Source organism: Cebidichthys violaceus, unplaced genomic scaffold (assembly GCF_023349555.1).
Source record: "Cebidichthys violaceus isolate CVI_PGR_0920_01 unplaced genomic scaffold, fCebVio1.0.p SCAF_127, whole genome shotgun sequence".
Classification (NCBI taxonomy): Eukaryota; Metazoa; Chordata; class Actinopteri; order Perciformes; family Stichaeidae; genus Cebidichthys; species Cebidichthys violaceus.
In genome coordinates, this window is record NW_027176293.1 from 302,428 (window position 1) to 322,868 (window position 20,441).

Consider the following 20,441-nt stretch of genomic DNA (forward strand, 5'->3'; position numbering starts at 1 on the left):
AGGTACATGGGACAGCCATGGGAAAGAAGTTTGCTCCGGCATATGCCTGTATGTATGTATGTATGTATGTATGTGTGTATATATATATATATGTGTGTGTGTGTGTGTGTGTGTGTGTGTGTGTGTATGGCGGATTGGGAGCATAAGGTTTTACCCAACTGCTCTACGATCCCATTATTGTACATCCGGTACTTGGATGATATTTTTGGAGTCTGGAGCCACTCGGAGTCAGAGTTTAAACATTTTATTAGCATACTGAATGGACACCATACTGAATGGACACCATAAATCGATCACTGTACAAGTACAATTTACAAACTGAGAACATCAAATTTTTGGATACTGAAGTCTTTAAGATGGGGGGGTGACCGATAAGGTTTAGTATATGTACAAGGCCGGGGGATGTCGAGGAGACATGGCAAAGAAAATCTAATGATCTCGAGACTCAAGTCTGGGGTGGGGTGGTCCAGAGCCCAAAGATGGGCCGCAGAAAGACACTGTATCAAAAAATTAAAAACGATGCTGCCCAGCGGCTTAAACGAGGTGTAATAAAAACTTTAAAATAGAGTCATTTATTGAGAGTAAGAAGAGGGATTAAGATAAACTTTATGTGCCCGTGCTCTCTGCTTACCTTTGTGGTAAGCAGAAAACTAATTTCCCCAAACACACCTCCATAAACAGTCGCTGTACCACTCTGGAGGTCCTCTGTATAGAGGCTGCTTACTTCATCTGTCAACCCGTTTAAAGCTCTCCATCATGGGCCAAACACACCTCCATAAACAGTCGCTGCACCTGTCTGGAGGTCCTCTGTAAAGAGGCTGCTTACTTCATCCGTCAGTCCGTTGAAAGATCAAATTGTGCGCAAGGTGGCTTGGTTACCCCCTACCAAAAGTGGTCACACTGGGACAGGCAATGTTGAATAAGCGCTGAAGGCTTCAGTGCACAAGGCAACTTTGCCTATCCACACCCCGTCATTTTTTTGGCTTTTTTTTTATCTCGTGCCCCTGGTATACCAACTCTGCAATTAATCTCTGGAGCCTTCAGCGTTTAAGGCAACATTGTCTCGACCATGTTGAAACACGTTCGTTTTCTTCAGATTTCGTGGCTCCGATATACCAAATCTACACACCTACTGCCGCTACATGCCCTCTCTACCTCTCATCATTCCAGACTATGCAGCTTTTTCTGGTCATTTTCTCACAGAGCCCCTTCAGCACCATGGACAGCACCCCAAAACAGCCACATTCACTGGTCGCTTTCTGGTCGAAAGGACCACTATCAATCCCCAAAACCATTTCTAAAAATCGGCCCTGATCTCCTCTTGATACCCATGGAGGTGCTGTTAGGATGGGACCCACACAGGCCCGGGAAAAAGCACTCGAAGCGGGTGCAAACGAATTCGCCAAAATGCGCCCTCCCTTTCACCCGCCGATATCCTGCCGAAAAGACCACTAGCAGTCCCCAAAACCATTTCTAAAAATCGTTCTCAAAGTCCTCTTGACAACCAGGGAGATGGTTTCAGGATGGGACACACACAGGCCCGGGCCCACGCTCTTGAACTGGGCGAAAAAAACGCTTGAATTCGTCAAAATGCGCCCGAAAATCCGCCACTTTCACGGGTAGATATCTGGCCGACTAGACCACTTCCAGACCCGAAAACCCTGAAACCCTAAAAATTGACCTCAACGTTTATTCTCGTGAATTTCAGTTGCTAGGCTCACGAAACTTGCTGTGTGTGTTGCTGTGAAGCTCATTGAGATCTAAATACCTTATTTTGTGAATAAGCAGGAGGACAGTGATTGAAGTTATCAAAATTAAGTCATTTATTTCAGAGTTTATTTATTCAGAGTCATGATTCAGGTTTATTCCTCCAATCCAGAGCTGTCCAATTCCTGGTAGTCGAGCTCCTCGACCTCGGTGTCAGACTCCAGTGACTCCTGCCTCGCCTGTTTGGAGCCCCTATTTCCACCAGTAGAGGCGGATTCCGGCGGGTGAGGTCAAGTCAGGCGTTTCGGTTTGGCCGGTTTGGCTAATTAATTGCGCACATCTGCCCGGTGGTAGTTCTTGGCCTGGAAACAGGAAAAAAAGTGTTTTTACTTGTTCGTAAAGCCAGCCAAATGTCATTGTAATAAAGCACTGCGGGGATAGTGACTGAAAAAAATTAACTTCTTACATGTCCCGAGACTGCCGTCCTTATATCAGTGAAGCTGGGCATCCCAGGCAGCCCCATATCTGCCCATGCCCACCGCATGCAAGGAGCAAGGATCTTCAGTGGCCCATGACCAGATGTCATGAAAACTCTGCCGTTGCTGGGATGGATAAGGACCCGCAGCTGAAGCCACTTCTCCAGCCAGGAGAACTCGTCAGATGTTAAGTACATCAGCGCCGGGCCAAAGTCTCGGCTAGTCTTGTGGTCGTCCACCTAAAATACACAGAAAACACCGTCAAACATTTAAAATAGAACACACAGTTGATGAGGCACTTGAGTGTACAACCTGGCACATACAGAGATCACGCAGCCGCCGCCTCCTGCTGCCTTCCCATCCTCCTTCGTCTTGATGACCTCCTCCACCTTCATGTTAGTTAAAACTCAGGGCAGGTGTTTTGTCCGTCTCCATTTGCTCTGAAAAGAGGAAAAAACTTTCGCCGCCTTGACCCGCACCTGGTGCAACACGAGGGACGTGGAGAGGCGAGGAAGGGCGGATTTTAAGTTACTCACCAAGCCCATCACCTGGTCCTTTGAAAGCCTGCAGCAGGGCGGCGGGGTCTCGGAAAAGTACTGGCAAAAATGCATAATGTTCCTCAGATAAAAAGTTGTGGTCGATATTTTCTTCCCCTTAGATATGAGGTGCTCGGTGTAGCTGCAGAAAGAAACGCTGACATTTATTCAGTGTTCACATCAGTCTTGTGGCTTCTCTTGCAGACGTTGGAGGCTAGTGAATGGCCAGAGCTGGTCCCGGCTTTGGTCTCCTGCTCATTAGTGTCCTCTGCAGGTGGTGGCTGCCCCATCACGCACCTCATCTTCCTGCATGAAGAAAAAACGAAATACAGACGGTATAATTATCAAAATTATTTGACAACCAGTATGATGCTTCTCGCCTTCCAGCTCACAGTTTGGCGTGACCGTCTGATCAGTCTCTGGTTGAGCCCGAGGGCTTTGGTTAGCTCCAGCTCCACTTGTTGGAGCCTCAGCTCCATTCGCCTGGTGGCCTCCAAAATTTCAATGTAGTTATGGCTATCACGGGGTTCCTCTGCCGCCTCCATCACCTCCTCGTCCCTTTGAATGTTCTTGTCCTCATTTTCTGGTTCCAAGTCCAGCTCTGTGTTCATGGGGACAGCAACTCAACTGCGCCAGCTGCATCACTGTCCAGCTCTAGGTGGCCTTTGATTAGGTGTTTGTCCAGTCTTGTACTGTTGTAGGTACAGCCCAAGACTGGACATTTTCCATTCTATACGTTCACCCTGCCCGTCGACAGCCCGAGGAGGATTCGCCTCTCTTCAACGTTTAGTATAGAATGCCCCTTTTCCAGATGGTGGGGCATGGCCACACATACTTTCTGACAGAGGGCAAGCGTGATTCAACTTTGTGCGAGTCATTTCTGGAGGGAAAATAATAAGGAAAAAGAGTCATTTAGATACGGTATTTCATCATGCAATTCGGGGAGAGGAAAATTGTTTGCCTGTTACCTGCTGCTGCTACCTGCTGAAACGTGGTGCAGTCTCCCCGCCTTTAAGTAGAGGAAACGGGGGGCAGTCGCTCGAGCCTTAAAGGCATATCTTCCCCCATGCCCCTCAGAAAATTGCTCAATATCGCCATCTGTAGGGTTTCTGCTTAACCTCCAGAACGCACCCTTGCTATCAAATCATTCATGCCCACAAAGGAGGCACAATACGCGGATACAGCACCTCCGAACCGCCCCTGGTAGTCTCAGGGCAAAAGGTAGGGCACAAACATAGCAACTGTGTTACAACGAGAGGCCCATGACTTCCCATGCAAAAGCTGGGCAATAAACCCCAAATTCCCTAGCCCCCCATTTTAAAACCTTCCATCAGTTTTTCTTTGCTCTGCAGATTACTCATCGTAAGCGCGAATTTCCTCGGGCTGATGACTGCATGCCAACAGCGCACCACATAGCCGCTGCACGTGGCTAATTAGCTCCAAAGAGCTCATCACTTCTCCTCCATCCAGCTCAAGATTAACCGTTAGACTCCGCGAGTCTACTTCCTCCTTTCTCCCCGCGGCCGCCCTCCTTCTCTGCAGGTCCCTGCCTGCTGTCTGGGTTTTCCATGCGGTTTGTCGTTACACCGTTTCGTGTGTGTGTGTGGGGTTGTCCGTGCTGGTCGTCGTTGAGCCGTTCCGTGTCAGGTTGGGATTTTCCGTGCTGGTCATCGCTGTGCCGTTCCGTGTTCGCGTGGGGTTGTCCGTGCTGGTCCGTCATTTTTTTTTGGAGGGGTGGGGTCACCAAAAACACGGTGGAAAGCCAAAAATAAAGCTTCCCCCAGTTTAATGCAATACTGATGAGGGTACTAATCAAACAAATAAACAATCCAAAATACACCTATGATTAGGATTTAAATGTAAAAAAGGGAGAGGAGAAAAAGACAGCTGCTGGATCCATCAGCAATCAGAGAGGTGTGGCCGTAAGCAAGTTTGTCTCCAACACATAGTCCTTTAAAAGCTGTTACAAATTGCAGTCATTTATAGTACATTTAGGACATGTTTAAGAAATCTCATTTTATGTTCAAAGGGATCCCGTTTTTAAATGGTCAAGAGAGTAGGGTGAATGGTGAATTAAACTTTTCTTCACAAAGAACTCTGACCTGTTGGTCGGAACCGGCTTGAAAAGACTCAAATATGAACAACAGTAGGTCAATTGCAAAATGTTAACGAACCTAAACCAGTTCATTGATTAATATTCCAAAAATAAGAAAATATTGATATGATATTGATTGATTCTCTTTTCCCTTTTTACTGTTACCCACATCTTTTTATGGATCTCTTCTTCAATCCTGCCTCTTTCTCACATATTTGTCAAGTAAAAAAGCAGCAGTGTCCTCTGCCTTGTAGAGAGAAAAGTGAAAAAGCTTATAGCACCTGGTATTCTAAGGCGGTCTCCCATCCAAGTACTAACCAGGCCCGACTCTGCTTAGCTTCCGAGATCGGACGCAATTTATTTTTATTTTTTTATCTTTTATTATCAAAAGTGCAAAATCTGATCAAATCAGTTATTATATACACACACACACACACACACACACACACACACACACACACTATTTACATATTATTTACATCTAACAAGAAGAAGAAAAAGGACATAAATTATATCCAGACAAATTAAAAAAGAAAAAAAAACATATCCAGAGGGTTTTTCATCAAACACCAAACAAAAACAAAAAACAACTACAGAAAAAAGAACCATTTAGAATAGAAAGACTAAATCGTTTCCATCATCCACCCTGAACAGATTATTTTTTTCGTGAATACATTCTGTTATCAAGTCCTTTTTATAAGCAAAAAGAGTTCTCCAGTGTCCTTTTATACTGTTTGTAAACAAGCTTTTAAGGTCCATTGTCTTACCTTCTAATAGGGCAAAGTTCCTTTTCAAAAGGACCGCCCTTCTGGCAAAGGCCAGGCATGCGTTAGGGAGTTCAATTTTTAGTCCTTCAAACATCCTCCGCAATCCAAAGCACCAGGTCGAGTCCCACAAAGTTTTACTAGTTATTCGATTTTTTATGTACATTTTAAAGGCTTTGAGTGCAGTACATGATATTATTAAATGTTCAAAGTCCTCCTCCTCTTTTCCACACACAGCACACATTCTCGAAAATGTTTCCTTGTGTATTTGGTGCAGGACAATGCTCGTAAATATTCTCCTGTGCCTTATTTTAAATTCTGAATTGAACACGGCAGGTGGGATGGATTTTAATTCTATATTTGTCCATATTTTGCATGTTTGGTAGTTAGGGAAGATTTTTGCCCATGAATTTTCAGCTATTGGTTTAACTATATGTTTTTTAATTAGGATATTGTAAACAGTTTTAGTTTTTATTTCTAATATATTTTTTTGTTTGCCTTCAAAGCACAGCAGAAAACCCACGACACTCCTGCACCACAACCTCATCCATTCTGTCCTTCCATTGTTGTCTCATGCATTCATCAAATATTCTCCCTATCTCTTTTATTCTGTCTGTTTTATATTTACATCCTATTTTCTTGAGTTTTCCCATTACTTTTTCTAAATCAAACATACCATTAATTCCACACACACTCCCCACAGACGTTAACCCTGCCTGATTTAGGTGACAACTTGTAATTGGCCTCCCTCCCCCAACAAAAGAGGGGCTTGATAGGAAAGGTAATTTCAGCACTTGCTCCTTTCCTTTAACGTCAGGTCTGAGGTGGGGCATACATTTGTCCCAAGCCTCCAGCACATCTCTGTAGAAACCCGCCAGGCCCTCCTTTACATGTCCCGGAGAGAGGGCACATAAATTGTATGTGCTCCTCTCTCCGTACTTTGCTAGGAGGCCCGTCAGAAAATCCCTCCAGGGCAGCTGCCTTTTAGTATTGAGAAATCATCCTTTTAACCTCAGTGCATCTCTTTTTACACTGATGTCAATCAAAGCTAAGCCCCCCTCCCTTGTGTTAGCTATTAACGTCTTGCGAGCAATCAAATTTCCCTTTCCTTTCCAGAAGAAAGTGGATATTGCTTCATTGAGCAAATTTATTACCCAAAAAGGCAGCTCACAAGACCCCAAAATGTGGTTAATTTTGGACAGTATCAGGGCATTAACTACAATTACCTTTCCTTTCAAAGTGAGGCCTCTAGCATACCACAGATTTAGTTGTTTTTTTATTTTCCCCAGGACTTCCTTCCATATTTTATCTGTTGCCCTTTTTTAATTTTTCTCTATATATATTCCTAGGATTTTCCTTTCCTCCTCTAGTTTTTTGAAGGCCCATATATCTTCTGGCACCTCACATGGGCCAAAAACCATTAGCTCCTTTTTTCTGCATTTATTTTGGCTCCTGAGGCCTTTTCATAATCTTTTATATGTGAATTGCCCTATTTACACATTCCTTCGTTTTGACGCATATATTTATATCATCTGCAAATTGTATTATTTTGACTTGATTTTTTTCCGGGGTGGATATTCCCTCTATTAGTGCATCATTATTGATTACATACGCCAGAGGTTCCGCCACCAGGCTGTACAGTAATGCTGACAAAGGACAGCCTTGTCTCACAGAGCTTTTTAATTCAAAGCTTTCTGTAAGTAAGCCATTGCATTTCACTTTACTTTTTGCCTTCCTGTACATCATTTTAATTCTGTTTATATTAGTTTGCCCAAACCCATAGCGCTGCAGCACTGCCCACAAGAAGGGATGTTCTTCTCTGTCAAAAGCTTTTTCCAAATCTACCCCTAACATGATCCCTCCCTCACGGTTTAAAGTACTTGTGGTATCTTTGATTGTATTAATGGTATCTGAAATGTCCCTCCCCGGAATACTGTATGATTGTGTTGATCCTATTATTGAATTTATCACTGTTTTTAATCTATTTGCTAATGTTTTTGTAAATATTTTGTAATCTGTATTTAATAGGCTTATGGGCCTATAGTTACTGAGATCGTTTTTGTCACCTTTGTTCTTGTATATAAGAGTGACTATCCCTTCTGTGAACGATGCTGGAGCCTTCTGTACTATATCCATTTGTATAAAGATTTTTAGCATTATTGGAGCTAAAAAATATTTAAACACCTGGAAGAATTCTCCTGGTAAGCCATCAGCCCCTGGACTTTTATTTTTATTTAAGCCGTTTATTGCTTGCTCGACTTCACTCAAAGAGAGCGGCATATCACACCAACTACTATCCCTGTCTTCAAGTTTTTTTATTTATTTTATTTACAACCTCATTGATGTTGCTAAGGCCACTCTCTTCACTCAAAAACAGTTTTTGGTAGTATTCCTTAATAGTTTTTAAAATATCTTCAGTATCTTCCATTATTTCTCCTTTTGTATATTTTAGGCTAGAAAAAAAAGTTTTATTTTGCCTTCTTTTTTCTAGCCCCAGAAAGAAAGCCGTGCATCTTTCACCCTCTGTTATGTATTTAGCTCTACTCCTTATTATTGCTCCTACACACCTCTTTTTTTATATTTTATTAATTTTAATTTTGTACAGTTCATATTTTTCACTATTATAGTTTGGATCTATATCACATTTATTTATTTCCTTCTGCAGAAGGATAATTAGCTCTCTTTCCTCTTTTTTTTCCTCCCAGCTTTTACTTTTGCTAAAAATTATACACTCCTTCTTTATTGTATCTTTTACATCCTCCCAATAATTAAATATATCATCCACATATTCTATGTCTTGCGTTACCTTTGTCAAATATTTTTTTATTTGGATCTTAAATATTCCATTTTCTAGGTGTCTGATAGGCCTCCCCCCCTCTTATTTTCCACACCACCCACACACACTGTCAAACAAGTATGGTCACTCCATGCATTAAATGAATATTCGCAGTTTGAGATCATCTTAACCACACTTGAAGCAACCAAACATAAATCTATTCTCGATTGCTTCAGCTTTCCGTTTACAGTTTGTCTTCTTGAGAAAATTTGTATTTTTATTTAGTATTCTCCATATATCAATCACGTTACATTCATTAATTACATTTTTTAAAGTTCCTCTGCTAGAGTCGTTCCTATACACGTTGTTTTTTGACACATTGTCAGTTAGGCTCACATTGAAGTCTCCCACTAAGATGTTTTTTTCATTGCACCATTTTCTAAGCACCTTGAAGAAAATCTTCCTCTCCCCCTCACCATTAGGTGCATAAATATTTATCAATCTATATTCATCCCTTAAAAAATGAAAATCAATTACTTGTACTCTTCCTTCATCGTCTTTATGTACTTCTTTTATATTCCTACAACTATTCTTTTTAAATAGTGTGGCAACACCGCAGGAGTTGGTAGTTCCTTCGTTTGAGTAGATGTCTCCCTTCCACTGTTTAGTTGCATATTTTAAAATATTATCATCCCATCTTGTTTCTTGAAAACATAATATTTCAGATTTGAGTTGTTTGAAAATTTAATCCAGTTTATTTTTGTTGCAGAGCCTATTTGCATTAAGTGAGGTAATTTGGAAACCTAAGGAGGCATACATTATGATTAATAGGTGTATATAAATCATTTATGTCTTTTTGCTTTGTTTTCTCTTTGTTTTACTCTTCATTTGCCACTCATTTTGCCTTTGTCTCACTTCATTTACTTTCCCAAAATCCATCTCTGAGTCTGTTACGTCTGCCATCGGGGGGAGATCATTAGAGACACTTTGGAGCTGATCCTCGGGCTGCATTACGGGCACAGTGTCCGGCGCGGTCTCAGGTCTTGAGCTTTCCGCTGAGGCTAATAGGGTCTACTGTTTGGGCTGCTCTCCAAGCGTTTTCCCAAAGCTCTTCACCCTCACCTTTGCCACAGGCACACTCACTCCCTTTCCTTTTTCCCCTGTGTCTCCCTTTGGCACAGCTTTACACATGCCTGCGCCACCCGTACACACCCCCACAGCCGGCTCTGATATAGCCTCTGGTGAGAGCTCTTTTTCTCTCTCTTCCACCCTTTCACTCCCGTCACTCTCCTCACTCTCCGCCCCCATCATGGCTTCATTGTCCGCTTCTGACTCAGTGCTTTTATTGCTTATTATGTCCGATTCGCCTTCACTTTTATTACAAATACATTCCTCTGTTGTGTTCAAGCATATATTGGATTTCTTATTATTACTCCTACATTCCCTTGCAAAATGCCCTTGGGCTCCGCATTTGTGACACAGGAAATCAGAACATTCTCTCATAATATGCCCCGGCTGAATACACATTCTGCAGACTTTAATCTGTTTGTCATGAATTACTCTGAAGTATTCGGCCCCCAGAGTTGAATTAAACTTTGTGGAATAAGGTAGGAACTGGGCCTGATCGTTGAATTTTACCTTGAGAAAACATGTCCCATCTGCTATCTTTGTCCCAGGCCACAGCCGTCTTTTTATCGGGGATGCCGCCGACACTCCCCAGCATTGTAGCTTCTCCAGGATCTCCCGGTCCTCAATGTAGAACGGCAGATTCAGGAAAGACACCACCAACTCACTGTTGCTCAGCTCCCGCGCGTGGACCCTCGTCTCTCCGATCTTGAACCCTTCTAGCAGCCTCTCCTTTCCTTTTGGATGACTCATTCTCATCTCGTATTTGTTTGCTCCGACAACGCGGCATGCCACCAGACCATTGCACAAATACCGCACACATTTCATAAGTTCCATGTCTCCAATATTATTGTCTCCCTCCATCTCCACACTCACTGTCAGTTTCTTTAGACTTTTGTCTGTCTCCATATCATCCATCATCATTTCTCGGTTTGTTTTTAATCCGTTTTCCATTTGGTTTGTCGTTTCACCGTTCTGTGTCTGTTTGCCATTAAGTCCAGTCATGTTTAAACAAAAAAGGCCCTTATTAAGGGGGATCTAATTAAGAGCATTAAAAGTGAAAATGCATCTCGAGACAGTAAAGTGCTGAAAACAGCATCTCTAGGCAGTTAAGTGCTGGAAACAGCAAATATTTATGAAAACATCATACAACTGTTAAATTAACTGTCCTGAGCCACTTTTCTGAAGAAAATCTCTGAACCTATGTTTACTTTCAAAAAACCCACTTTAGGCCTCTTCCCAGCCTAAAACTTCTTCTAAGAACATAAAAAGTGAACATGCATCTCTAGGCAGTAAAGTGCTGAAAACAGCAGATATTCATGAAAACATCAAGAAACTGTTAAATTAACTGTCCAGAGTGAATTTTCTAAAGAAAATCTTTGAAACTATGTTTACTTTCAAAAAATCCACTTTTTGCCTTTTCCCAGCATGAAACTTCTTTTAAGAGCATAAACAGTGAAAATGCATCTTGAGACAGTAAAGTGCTGAAAACAGCATATCTAGGCAGTAAAGTGCTGAAAACAGCAGATATTTATGAAAACACCAAGAAACTGTTAAATTAACTATCCTAAACAGATTTTCTGAAGAAAATCTCTGAACCTATGTTTACTTTCAAAAATTCCACTTTTGGCCTCTTCCCAGCCTGAAACTTCTTTTAAGAGCACAAAAAGTGAAAATGCTAACGTGCTGAAAACAGCAGATATTCATGAAAACATCAAGAAACTGTTAAATTAACTGTCCAGAGTGAATTTTCTGAAGAAAATCTCTGAACCAATGTTTACTTTTAAAAATCCACTTTTGGCCTCTTCCCAGCCTGAAACTTCTTTTGAGGGCATAAAATGTGAAAATCCATCTCTAGGCAGTAAAGTGCTGAAAACAGCAGCTCTAGGCAGTAAAGTGCTGGAAACAGCAGATATTTATGAAAACATCATGAAACGGTAAATTAACTGTCCTGAGCCACTTTTCTGAAGAAAATCTCTGAAACTATGTTTACTTTCAACGAATCCATTTTTGGCCTCTTTCCAGCCTGAAACTTCTTTTAAGAGCATAAAAAGTGAAAAAGCATCTTTAGGTAGTAAAGTGCCGAAAACAGCAGATCATCATGAAACTGTGAAATCAACTGTCATGAGACACTTTTTTGAAGAAAGTCTCTGTGTTTATTGAAATCAGAAAGCGTTTCCTTGTCTGTCTTACTTCGTGATGAAGCTGAAATCAGAGAGCGTTTGCTCGTATGTCTTACTTCATGATGAAGCTGAAATCAGAGAGTTTGCTCGTATGTCGTACTTCATGTGAACCTGCCTGTGCCATAAGTACATCTTCCTTCTTGCTTTTATAGAACTCCAAAAACACAGACAATAGACCAGAATTTTATTTTTTCTGGGGACTATGATCCTTTATTGTGTTTGAACATAGGATGGTGGATTAAAACAGCTAATAAATCCCAGAAAACGACACTTCATAGGGGAAATAAATTAGTGTAGGAAAATGTTCTAAGATTGGATCTGTGTGATATATTTATTCTTTGTATACACCTTTGTAAACAACCCCCCCTTTTTTTGAAATCATCAGTCCTTGTTGTTCTCCCTGCAATTTGCGTAGATGACATGCAGGTGTGCTGAGTATGTACAGGTGTGATGAGTATGTTCAGCAAATCAGGAGTCCTCCTTTAGCTCCTCCCCCTTGGGTCTTCCCTATATATTGTGTGCTGGTGTCAGTATTTCTCTGAAGAAGCCACAGTGTGGTGAAAAGTCAGCTTTTATATTGCAGTTACCTTTTATCCTTGCTGACTTTTAACATATGGATTTTTGATCCATGTTCTTTAATAATTATTTGATCTTTTCCTATGAAAGTTGTTTGCACAAAATTGCATTAAATTGCACCAAATTGCACTTTAGCCTCTTCTGGTACTCTAGCCAAAGGCCTCGAGAACTCGGCCATCTTGTTGTGGGGTGGTTTGGCACAATTTTGCCAATGGTCTTTGAGCGTGTATTGAAACCTTTTTTTTAAAAGTGGTGATTTGAGTGTGTTTTGAGCACATTTGTGCCTCATGAAATAAACTGGCAATCTTTTTGAATACTTTGGGCCTACCAATATTTTAGAATTGTGCTAAGGTGTTTCAGAAACGTGCCAATATACTTGCAAAACCTCAGGTCGTTTATGCGAAGGACCTTGAGAAAAGATAAAAACTTGTAAGGAAAGGATCAATCTGAAATAATCAGTAGGCAACTAACCCTTAGCCTTGCTGACTTTTAAACATATGGATTTTGTATCCAGTCTTTTTTTTTTTTTTTTTTTTTTTTTTTTAAATATTCAATCCTTTGCTGTAAGAGTTGTTTGCACTAAATTGCACCTAATCGCACTTTGGCATCTTCTGGTGTGTGGGTGGCTTTTGGGTTCAAAAAACAAATTTTGCACGTTTGCTGGTTTTGCACAGTGCTAGCTGCACAGGTGCTTCTTTTGAGTGGCTGCCCTCAGGGGGGGGGGGGCGCTTTAGACCGCCAGTTTTCTGAGAGAATTGTGCAATAAAGGAGTCTTATAGGGAGGGGCCCTTCCTGTTAAAGGGCCCCCCCCCCCCCCCCCCCCCCCCAAAAAAGTTTCTTTTCTCTAATTATGGGGGGAGGAACCTGGTTTTATTGCAGAAAGGGTAAATAATAGGACATAAATCGGTGGGTTTAGTCCCACGGATTCTTTTAGACATTGGACTGAGTCTCTCCTTTTCGTGTTTTTTCATATAAAAACCTGTTTGTTCACCCCTCGGGGTGAACAATAAGAAATAAATTAGTGGGTATAGAAAATATTCTTTTTTCTTTTTTTTGACATGCATCCGAGAGTGAATATCCCAGAAGGATATGGAGCAATGGACCACTGTGGTCCGAGGGGGAGAGCTCCCCAACACAACAATAGGAAAGGGAGGGACCGAGAGAATGAGGGAACAGTAGATAACCAGCCGGAGAGAATGGGGGGGGGAATACTTCAAATTGCTTCAAGCCATTCACCATGCTGAAGTGATTGAGAAAATGTACCAGACAGACAGTTTTCCGGTGGGCATGCTGAGACAGGTTAATAAATTAACAACATTTATTAAACCGTCATCCCCAAATACAGTAACAGCATCCAGGGTGAGGACAACACCGACAAGTGGATGAGAAAGAACATGAACATCTTGAAAGACCACTATGACTCTGTGATTGCCCTCGCCCTGGAAAAACTCAGTGTTCGATAAAGTGGCATGGGATAAAGCAATTGCATACGGTGGAGGCAGACACAAACAACCCCTTACCGAATCCTCTATTGCCACCCTCTCGACCTTAGTGGGGGGGCCCTCTTTGGTGGGGGGGCTTGGGGGGCTGGACGAGGGAGACTGGCTGACTGGGCCTCCTGTAGAGCGGGGAAGGCGTAGCAACAGCTTGGGTCCCAGCTCGGGCACTGGCCCTGCACCTAGAGTGGTCCGGGCAGATTGGCCACGCCGTCCAGCTGTTAGGAGTGGTTCTACTTCTGGCCCTGACCTTGGTCTCGGTCTGAACCCGGTTCCTAACCATCACCCTTCTACCCTCCTCCAGGCTAACCCAAATCCAGGCCCTAACCCCAACCATCACCCTCCCCCCCTCCTCAAATCTAACCCCCACCCAAGCCCCATACCCAACCCCACTCCAGACCCCTATTCCAATCTTGGTCCTGAAATTAATCTTAATCAGGACAGCTATCTAAAGGTGGCCTCCCCCCAGAGCTATCCCACACCCTGTACTTACCTCTATGGTAGGGGAGTCCATCTGGGTCAATCCTGAATTGGAATTGGGAGGAAGCTCTCAGGTTTGCTTAGCGGACATTCATCAAGCCACGCTCTCCAGTAGCTTGGACAGCAACCTGGGTTTCCAACCTAATTTCCAGCTCAACATGTCAGATAGCTCAGATCTGAATGAGACTGGGGAATGTGAAAATGACGACTTACTTTGGAGAGGGCGAGGCTCCCCCCCCCCCCCCCCCCCCCATCAGGATTTTTAACCCCCTGAGGGGTGAACCCCACCTGCCTAAAACCCACCTGCCACTGCACTACATACCGAAAAGGAGTGCAGTGGAGCTTGGATATCAAACAACCGGTGTTGGTGGTGGGGGATTCAAACCTGTCTCGGATCTTGGAGTATCAATATCCCTCAGTACAGACAGACAGCTTCCCTGGGGCTCACAAACCTCACATAAAAGACATCCTAGGGAAGCTGGACCCCTGCCTCACAGCCCACAAAGTCGTCCTCTCGGTGGGTTTGAATAACTGCCTGAGGGAGAACCAGCCTGCGACAATAAAAAAGCAGTTCCAACAATTGTTGTTGCGGGCTAAAGCGGTCTTCCCCAGAGCAGAGATTGTGGTCCGCGTAATTCAGTTTTCCCCACGGCTTGATCCAAAGTATAGATCCCTTTTGGAGGAAGTTAACCTTTTTTTGGAAGGTAACTTTAGAACCCTAAAGGGGATTATACAGGATCAATTCCAGGTGAATCTGAAAGACCTTATTCATTGGACTCCAGAGACTGCCAACAGAGTCCTTCACTCTTGGATGACACAACTAAACATAAAATAGGGGGATCTGGAGCATATAAATATAGTTTTATGAATTGGAACTAGTGGAGTCTTGTGTGGGTAATGGAGTGGTCCTGGTTTGGGAAATGCATCCTCGTAGGTTATGAGGTTTTTGTGGTTTGATAGCACTATTATTATATAAGTATATAAAATATATCTATATATTATATACATATATTTTATTTACTTTTACCTCTTCCCAGCATTTGGAGGTGTTTACTTTCCCTCATATACTTTTCCAGGACCCCCCCCCCCCACCTGTAAAAAAACGTACTATCATAAACTTACTAACCTTCTTTGATGATAGCTGGGACACCTCCATTGGGAGACTCGTGGAAAGTGCGTTTAAAACAAAGTCTCTGAGCCTGTGCTTCCTGGCTGCCTAAGGGCAGCCAGAGTCCTCCTTTTCCCTTCCCCAATCCTTATCCTAACCCCAATCCTCATCCCATCACCCACCCCCCTCCCCTACTCCCTTTTTCCATCTTGGGTGGGATTAGCCCGAGCTATGCTACGGAAGTGAGAGTGGACTCTGGAATAATGGTGCAGGCTGAAGTACATCCTAGGCAGGAACAAAACTGTAAGGCGAGGGTACAGTTTATTCTATTTAAACCATCTAATCCTGAGATTGACTGTGCCTCACTTGATTTCCATCCTACCTTTTGACCTGGGGTCAGTGGAGGACATATCGAGCCCACCTGATGAAGTGAGCGGGTTGGCAACTGAGTGCATCTTCGGTATGGTGATGTTGGTGATTGGACAGGCGCTGCTTACTAATGTGGCAATAGAGGGGTCTGACTATCTCCTCATCCCCGTTTGGGGATAGTGGGGTTGTCTGGAGCCCCTGAGGGGACACTGGCTGATGGGGACCTGGGAGTGGATCACCCTTTGGAGGTATCCACTTTGACAGAGGACGTTCCATCTAGCCCCTCAGCCACCCAGTTAGACCCCCTTGATGCTGCTACTCCTCCTCCCTTACAAAGGCCGACCTGGCATATTAATGCCTCCCAAAAAGTTGCAAACTGGTCTTTGGAGGTAGAAAAAATGGTACAAATACATCATATAAAGGGGATCCTTGAGAAACTGGACCCTTGCCTCACTACTCAGAAAATTGTACTCTCTATTGGCCTCAACAACTGCTTGAGAGAGAATTTGCAGAGTACAATCAAAAAGCAATTCCAGCAATTGGTGACATTGATAGGAAGAGACTTTCCCCAGGCAGAAATCTTTATGGCATTTATTCAATTCTCGACCGAGAGCGCAACCCATAATAAAACAGACAAACATCTTCTTTGAAGAATCTTATAGGGTGTGGAAGAACATCTTTCTAGGTACAGCTTTGTGACCCAGTGCATTGGACAACGACTGCTTTAGATATTTTAGATTGTTGGATGAAACAATTAAACTAGAGGTTGGGGGACTGAGATTGCTCACCCCCATACACTCCAACATACTTAACCTGTCACTCATCGATTCCTTGCAGGAGCCAGAAGAAACGTTGTTAGAGAAGGGCCTCTTTTTCATTCTGACACCACTAGGGGTGGATAAGGACTGTCTTCGGTGAGATCTCTAAGGGTATCACAGACGTCTAAAACTATTAAATCATTATGAATACACTATGGGTTCTGTTCCAAGTTTCTTTATCGAGCCTTCGAAATGGGAACTTGAGTGGGACTCAGTTTCTGAACCTCTCAAAAAGTTGATTAGGTTATAAAACCTGCGGATGAGGGATCGAAAATGGTCATTATGGACAAAACCCAAGACCTTACAGAAGCTAACAGACAACTAAATAATGCTAGACATTATGTACCTCTGACTTGCTCTCTTCAATTGGAGACGCAGAGCAAGATCCGGGAGATTGTTGAAAAACTATATGAAAATAAATATATCTCTGCGAAACAAAAATACTACCCGTTTGGTTCAGATCCTCCACGCACACGGAAATTCTACCTCCTTCCGAAGATTCACAAGGATCCCAGCACGTGGACTGTTCCTCACAAGATTCCCCCCAGTCGACCGATTGTCTCTGACTGTGGGAGCGAATCATATAGTGGCAGAGTATATTGAACATTTCCTAAATCCCTTATCCCAGAAACATCCTAGCTATGTGAAGGATACATATGACTTTGTTAATAAGATCAAAACAATCGATGTACCTCCTGGAGCAATGCTCTTCACTATTAACATAGATGCTCTGTATACCAATATAGATATCCAACTAGGCCTAAGAGCAGTGAGACAGATTTTTTTATAAATATCCTGGACCGGATATGACCGGATGAAGCCCCCCTCTCTCTTTTAAAACTAGGGGGGGGGGGGGGTGGTCTGGGGACTAGAGTTTACTTTAAACCAACCGTTACCCATGCCTTGTTGCATAAAACAAGTTACCATCCTAAACACACTTATAGGGGGATTGTAAAATCCCAACTGATAAGGTTTAGTAGAATATGTACAAGGCCGGGGGATGTCAAGGTGGCAACAAGACTGCTTTTTAAAGCCCTCAAAACAATGGGCTACAGTAGTACATTTCTTCGCTCCATCAGAACTTTCAACAGGTTAAAATACCTAATGGAGTGGATCAAAATGGTAATATTGTCCCATTTGTGACCACATTCTCTCCTGTCATTAAAATTGAACTTCAGTGTGAAAATAGTTTAAAAAGCTACAAAGTGTTATTGAGCCCCTGTCAGATTTTAAAATTATATCAGCCTTTAAGAGGAATGCCAACTTAAAGGATCTGCTGGTTCACGCCTCGCTAAAAAGTTGGAAACCACAAAAAAGTGATGCGCACACTTTAGGTCGATCAAATACATTACCAACAAGTATGCGGGTCTCAGTGCTCCGGTCTGGCAAACCTTTCAGCTGGGCCGTCAAATTTGGTGTATGGGATAGTGTAAAATCTGTAAAAAAATATATGTTGGACAGACGCACTCCAACAATGTCTTAAACAACACACACATATATATATATATATATATATATATATATATATATATATATATATATATATATATATATATATATATATATATATATATATATATATATATATATATATATATATATATATATATATATATATATATATATATATATATATTGCATTGATCGCCTGGAGAAGGCAACAGCACTATATGTGCACTTTCGGGGACATGGTAACGTCAACTTAATGATCTCGAGTCTGGGGTTGTCCAGAGCCCAAAGATGGGCCGCAGAGAGACTTCATGATGAAGTTGAAATCAGAGTTTGCTCGTATGTCGTACTTCATGTTGAAGCTGAGTCAAAGAGGAAGTGAACGGGTTTGTTGTGCTTAATACAAAGGTGCTATGGCCTGCTAGGAATACACACACCAAGTTTCAGGAGGATAGCACAAACTTTCAAAACTCTTTACCAAACCCTAGCACAAAATTAATTCCCCGCACCTGACCTCAACTACTCACAACCCACCAAGACAAGTCCAGACACTAAAGCCAAGCCCTCAGCTTCTACATGTTTTTTTATTCTTTTTATGAAATTAATCCCAAACCCAAACTTCCCAAAAACCTCCCACAAAAACAAATGCTCCACCCTGTCAAAAGCCTTCTCCAAGTCTATCCCTAACACCACCCCTCCCTCTTTTCCCATTTTATCAACTCAATTTTCCACTATTATATTTTCACTAATGTCCCTACAGTTTGACTGTTACTTACAGTTACTGTTTAACAGGCTGATGGGCCTATAATTACTCTATGTCCCTTTTTTATTTTTAAACACTATCGTTATTATACCTTGTGTTAAATCCTTTTGCGAGCTGTCATTAACCTTATCCTCCCCCATTACTCTCAACAGAACTGGAGAGAGCAACTTGGAGAAGCAACCGAAAAACTCAGTGGTGAGATCGTCTGCTCAACGGACTTTTATTGCTTTTGAGATTTCTGATTGCTTTTATTTCTTCTATAGTTATTGATGAGTCACAGTAAGTATTGTTGCCGGTGTTGATTTGTTTGTTTATCTGATCTGTTACCAATTTTATTTCATTAACTAGGGGGTTCTGTTTTTTTGTATAGCTTATTGTAGTAGTTATGTGCAGTCTTAATAAATTTGTATTGTCTGAATTTTTTTTATTGTCCTCATCTCTGAGTATCAGTTGCCTCTCCAGAGTTGCTCTCTCCAGCCCCAGAAAAAAACCCTTACTTTTTTCCCCCTCTAGCAGGAATTGAGACCTACTTCTAATAGCGGCACCTTTGCACCGGTAGGTCTCAATTCCTGCTAGTTTATTTTTATAAAATTCATAGTTTGCGCTACTGTAGCTTTTATCATGTGGGGTGACCGTGGAGAGCAGGGCCGCCTTTCAATCAGAGGGTCGGCGGTTCGATCCCCGGCTCCTGCTCTACTAGTCCAGTGTCAATGTGTCCTTGAGCAAGACACTTAACCCCAATTGCTCCCGTAGCTGCGTCTACGGTGTGTTGATAGATACTGAATTGTAAGTCGCTTTGGATAAAAGCATCTGCTAAATGACTTTAATGTAATGTAATTATCAGCCTCCATTTGATAATCTTGTTATTTAAACATATTGTAATGTTTTCCTCCTTCTCTCATCATCTTTTTTCTTTGCTATATTTTATTGTTACTTTTTTAAAATTAGTTTTATATCGCCCCCCAATACACCAGGACATCTTCTGCAAAAGGCACATGTGCGCATTGTATCAGGATGTTTTTGATTTTGCTAACATATATCTTCTATTCAAGCAAGCTATTGCTCAGGCACCATGTGCCTTTACTTCTCCCCACCCTTTTCCCCACCTCGGCGTCCACATATGCGTGGTCACTCCACGTATTGAACACATATTTTATGTCAGCTATTTTTTATTTATTTATTAAGCAGGCTTGGGGCAGCTAAAACTAAATCAATTCTGGTTTGTTTTAGTTGACCCAGAACTAACTGCCTTCTTGAAAAAACTCTGGCTCCCGGGTTCATCACCCTCCAGACATCTACGAGATTTTTTTCTGTCATTGTATTCTTAAGCGTTGTCCTGCTGTATCACATTTAAATTTATTCATAGAATTATCGCTACTGTTAAGAGTGATATTAAAATCCCCAACCACGATTGTTTTCAGGTCTATCCATTTGTTTAAAAGCCTGAAAAAGTTCTGTCTTTCCTCCTCTATATTGGGTGCATTGGGACCCTAACCATTTCATTTTCTAAATAGCACTCAATCCCAATGCATTTTTCGTCTTCAGTTCTGGTAATTACTTTACTCTTATCTCTGTGTCTTTTATTTATCAGAGTCGCAACTCCCTTTGCGCTCCCCAGCCCCTCATTTGACACAACCTCCTCCCCTCCCCACAATTTCTCAACACTTTTCACGGTCTCGTTGTCCCAGCCTGTTTCTTGCAGGCATAGAATGTCAGTTTT